This window comes from Nicotiana tomentosiformis, chromosome 6, assembly GCF_000390325.3.
Source record: "Nicotiana tomentosiformis chromosome 6, ASM39032v3, whole genome shotgun sequence".
NCBI classification, from domain to species: Eukaryota; Viridiplantae; Streptophyta; class Magnoliopsida; order Solanales; family Solanaceae; genus Nicotiana; species Nicotiana tomentosiformis.
The window spans coordinates 69,325,062-69,330,975 of NC_090817.1; positions in this window are offsets into that span (position 1 = coordinate 69,325,062).

Here is a 5,914-nt window from a genome sequence, read left to right on the forward strand (position 1 = left end):
AGTCAACTCAAATAATTTTTAAGACATAAATTCACATCTTCTTCAATTTTTCAGATAAAGACTTTCTGGAATAAGACACGAACTGCGCATGCAAATCGAGAAATACTAAACGGAGATAATCGAGTCTTAGGACATAGAAATAGAGGTTAAATCTTAAAATAACCTATCGGGTCATCACATGAGCGATATTTTATACTCGCTGAAGGAGAAAAATTTCAATCAGTATAAATGTTCCTTTAAGAAATTTAATAATTTATATTTATGATGTTTCCATCTAATATTTAACTTATGATATGCAGAGTAAGTATGTATGGGAAGACCGCTATAGTGAGACAGTGGCTACAAATTTTCATCATAAAGTCTGCAAGAGATTGGCGGATCATTTCTCGGATGTTAGAAAGAAGAACAAGAGGCCTGACTGGTGTCTGCAATATTTATGGAATGATTTGTTGAGGCAATGGCATACCGATGACTTCTTAAAGAAGAGTGAACAAGAAAAGAAAGCTCGCCCATCCGAGAAGGGAGGCTCCTTGCACACTAGGGGTGCTATCAGCATCAGGACAATAAGAAGAAGATAGGTAATTCCTTAAATTATTACATCTTTTTCTTTTCTAAGTATATCAATTATATTTATTAACCAAATTAATTTATTTTTAGAAAAAGAAGTATAGGCGTCCACTGCAGCAAGATGAGCTATTCAGGGAGACGCATATTTTAAAGAAAAAGAAAAAGGCAGATATAGATAAGTGGGTCGAGGACCGGGCAGAGACTACTTATGTAAGCTTTCAAATTTCCTTAAGAGTTATAATTTACTTTTATAAGATTTTTTATATACTAATTTAATTTTAAATAACGTAGGGTCGCTACCAAAGTACCGTGGAGGACCTAATTCATAGTCAGCTAGCTGCTGAATCGAGCAAGCCAACCCAACCTTTGGACGAGGATGATGAAAGAATATGGTTGGAGGTTGTTGGCATTCCAAAAAGGGGCAAGGTATACAGGCTTCTTGAGAAAACATTCCATCGCTACAAGTGTGAAATGCAAGGAATAAGGACTTCCTCACAGGGCGAGGCACTTAATAGGGAAATCCTCTCGGCTATGCAGGAGAAGGTGACAAGGCTTACATCCAAGCTTGAAGCGGCCAAGGAAAGAGAAAGTCTTAAAGATGCACAATTCCTTGGTATGCAAGCTCAGATCAGAACTCTCCATTCCACCGGAGCTTTTCCATTACCTCGGTCTCGTGAGTCATCGCTGGAGGCCCGACCTCCACGTGATCATTCTTCCCGTCCTCCACAAGAATGTTTTTACCGTCTTCTAGATGAAAGTTCATCAGATAGTGGTGATGAGGTGGAAAATACCCCTTGAATAATACTTTGATATACTTTGAACTAGACTAATAGAACTTGTTTTGAATTCGAATGAACATTTTTGAACTTGTTGTAATTACTTAATTTTTGATTAGTTTTGAATTGTAATTTTTAATTGAACTTGTTTGTTTTAAAGTATTGATTGGGATGTTTGGTTGGATATGGGTGGTTAGATTTGTGGTGAATTGGGGGTTATTGGTATGTTGAATATATATTTTTATTTGGCAGGTGATGTAGCTATCAAAACAGGTATTTTTTGCCAAATTTATGCGGAAAAAACCGATCGACTTCGGTCGATAAAGAAAAAAAATTAAATTGAAAAATACCGACCAATGTTGGTCGGTTAATTCACGTTAATTACCAGAAATTCAACAATACCGACCAATATCAGTTGGTAAATTTGCTGCCAATGTCCAGAAAATCAAGATTGTCGACCAACTTTGGTAGGTAATCTTAAATTATAATTATTTTAAAAAAAGAAATTTTCTTATACCGACCAACATTGGTCGGTAATTAAAATATTATTTGATTAATTTATTTTTATTTACCGACCAAAGTTGGTCTGTAAAGATAATTATTAAATTTAGCACACCGGCCAAATGTTGGTCGGTAATATTAAATTATTAAAATAATATATCGGCCAATAGTGGTCGGTGGGTCACTTAAATTGTTAGATGGTCGTTTACACTGACCGACTGATGTTGGTCGGTAATTTTCGATCGACTTTGGTCGGTATGCTCTACCACTATTGGTCGCATTTTGGGCGGCTATTGTCCATTACCGACCGAAATCGATCGGTTGTTTTGGATAGTTTTAAGTGGATTTTAGTAGTGTTGTGATATTCCATTGTGAGAGAAGAGTGAATCCTTCATTGCTCTAGAAATTGAGTGTTAATTCTTGAATTCAGCATGGCAAATGAAGGTAGAGGAGGAAGAGTTTGGAGTCCACCATGATTTACATGATAGAACAAGAGTCCATGATGAGTGAAGTCAATTCTTGAAGCTCAAATGTCACACTAAAGTTATATGCACGTAACATATGTTTTGTCACCTTGTTGAAAATACATGAGTATTGTGGGTAATTGTTGGTCTCAACTGAGTATGAATGGCTTACAATTGACTCTTTGAAATGACCTTTCACTTAGAGGAGGTGGAAACTAATCTATTTTCTTGAGCACAAGCGAAGACTTAAGTTTGGGAAAGTTGATAAGTGTGAATTTTAACCACTTAGTAGTACCTTCTTGCTTTAGTTTTAGTCCAAAAGTAGTGATTTTTGTTTCCAAAACTAATGAGACCGAGTGAATTGCAAGCATGTTGGAGGATTGGAGCTTAGCGAAGAAATCTAACTCAAAAAGGAGTATTCCAACTCAAAAAGGCAAGAAGACGAACTATAGGCAGAAGTGCGGCCCACAGAAGTAATTCTACACCCACAGAAGATTACGCGGTCCGCAGAAACAAATATGCGGCCGCAAAAAAAGTCCTGAAGCCTCAAAGGAGTTTTGAAAAAGCGCGGTCCGCACACCAAATTGTGCGTCCGCAAAAGCTGGTCGCACTGACAAGATTTGAAAAGTTTAGAGAAGGTGCAAAAAGATCAAATATGAAGCCTCGTGAAAATGTGGTCCACAATTAAACTATGTGACCATAGAAGCTGAATTGGTGTCGCAAATGGAATTATACGGCTACAGAATTCCTCCCAATTTAAGAGAAGAAGAAAAGTGTGGTTCACACATGGAATTGTGCGGCCGCAGAACCTCCCGAAGGGTATTTTTGTCAGCAAATATTTGGGCACTATAAATACACAGAAAACACTTTTTTAGGGCAAGTTTTGTATTCCTAGCAGCTGTAACAGTTATATTTTACCCTTTTGGAAAATTTGTGACCAAAATTGGAGAAGACTCATTAGTTTTAACAATTAATTGTAGTTTACGGATTTAATTACTTCTTCTACTTTGTTTTCTTTGCTTTCTAGCATGAGTAGCTAGATTTTATCTAGGGTTGTGACTCAACCCTAGTGTGTAAATTTTATGGGTTATTAATTCTAATACTTGTTTATGATTTGGTGTTTGTTATTTAGTCTTGTTTATGCATTATTTCTAGAATTAATGGTTGCAAATATTGATTCATGCCTATTTGACTTAGTTCTTGCTTGAGAAAGAGTAACCTAGTCTAGGAAAACTTGGCTAACAAGAAATTGAGCTAGTTAAGGTTTTGGCTAGTTTGATTAAAGGGTTTGAACTAGAAATAGGAAAAATCCGACATGGACTCATATCAATTGTTTGCATTGCTACCCAATTAGACTTGAGAAATCCAATTGGACATAACCACTCTATAACTGAGAGGTATTAAGTGGGTACTTGAGAATTGAGAGTTACAATACACCCCGATCCACAAAACAAGCATTAACTTAATATACCCATTAGGTTTGCACCTAGGTGAAGGTTACATCCCTAGGCTTTTTCCCATTGTTTAAAAATATCAAAAACAATTTACTTTCTCTCTCTAATTGCTTTTAATTAGTTTAATCTCTTATTATTAATTTGGACAACAATCACTCTTTGTTTGGAAGTATAATTTAGTTATTTCACGTTCTCTCTTCAAGTATCTACCTCAACACCCATTATAAACTCACTGAGGAAATCGACCCTGACTCTAGTTAGGTATTATAATTGCAACAATCGTTTTCACTCATTATTGAGTGTTGTAATGACCTGACCGGTCGTTTTGAGCGTATTAGCCCCGATTTCCCTATTTACTGCATTCCCCGTATTTAATTCTGCTTAAGTGACTTGCCGGAATATTTTTGGTTTCAGAGTGTTTTGGGAAACTTAGTCCATAAAACGGAATCTTAAGTCTCAACATTGACCGCAGTCGGAAGTATGTGAAGACGACTCTAGAATGGAGTTCTGTCAGTTCTGTTAGCTTCGTTGGGTGATTTTGGACTTAAGAGCGTGTCCGGACTGTGAATTTGAGGTCTGTAGCTAATTTAGGCTTGAAATGGCGAAAGTCAAACTTTTGGGAAGTTTGATCGGGGGGTTGACTTTTTGATATCGGGTTCGGATTCCGATTCCGGAACTTGGAGTAGGACCGTAATATTGAATATGACCTGTGTGCGAAAATTTGTGGTAAATCAGATGTGGTTTGGTAGGTTTCAGCGTCGTTTGTGGAATTTGAAAGTTTAGAAGTTCTTTAGGCTTGAATCCGGGTGTAATTGGTGTTTTGATAATGTTTTGAGTGATTCGAAGGTTCAACTAAGTTCGCATGGGATTATATGACTTGTTGGTATGTTTGGTTGAGGTCCCGGGGGCCTCGGGGGTGTTTCGGATGCCCATCGGAAGGAAATTTGGACTTAGGTATTGCTCGTTTCTTCTGGTGTTCTGGTGTTTCGCACCTGTGGTGGGAGCCCACAGGTGCGGCCCCGTAGAAGCGAAGAGGAGGACGCAAATGCAAGCAAGACTGGGTTAGACTTAAAGCGCAGTTGCGAGGTTAGGAGCGCATCTGTGAAACCGCAGATGCGGAAAAGGCCCGAGTGGGAAGTATCGCAGAAGCGGGCAGGGCCCGCATGTGCGAATATGTGACCGCAGATGCGGAATCTGGGAGCTTAAGTGGGATCTGCACCTGCGATGGAATTTTCGCAGGTGCGGCATCGCAGATGCGACAGGAGGTCCGCAGGTGCTGTTTTGCTGGGCAGAACCTATAAATAGAAGACTTCGAAATTTTTCACCATTTTCACATTTTGGAACTCGGATTTTGGAGGATTTTGAGGAGGATTTTGAAGTGTTTGCTGAGATAAGTTCCTTGTGCCTATTTATCTTCAATAATGGTGTTTACCAACTAATTTTACACCTAGTTGGTGAGTGTTTGAGGTGAGATTTGGGAGATTAGGGCTTGGGAATTGGAGAGTGAACTTTGAGGTTTTGGAGGGGCAAATGATGTCGGATTTTGATAAATTTGGTATGGTTAGATAAATGAATGGGCTTGCGGGTTTTGTGACTTTTGTCAAATTTTGAGGCGTGGGCCGGTTGTCGGTTTGAGCCTATTTCGGATTTTGGCTTATAAATTCGTGTTTTTCTTGTGGAATTGATTCTTTTAACTTATATTAATTATATCGTACTGCTTGTGGCTAGATTCGGGGCATTTGGAGATTTATTCGAGGGGCAACGGCATTGTGGAGTAGGATTTTGCGCGATTTGAGGTTAGTAACAGTTTTAAATCTGGTCCTGAGGGTATGAAACCCCGGATTATTGGATTATGTGAGTATTTTGGAGGTGACGCACATACTAGGTGACGGGCGTGTGGGCGTGCACCGTAGTAATTGGGACTTGGTCCATTCCGTGAAATTGTAAAGTTGAATAACTTGTTGCTAGTTATATGCTCTCCCTGTGTTATAGAAATTTGACTGCAAATCATGTTAGAAATCATGCTTATGCTATGTAATGGTACTGTTGGGACCTGCAGAGGTCGCGTACTTGTTGAATTACTTGCTGATTGATGTCTTATACTCAGTCATAGTTTTACTTGCGTATCATATCTTAGCCTCTTCTTGATTCT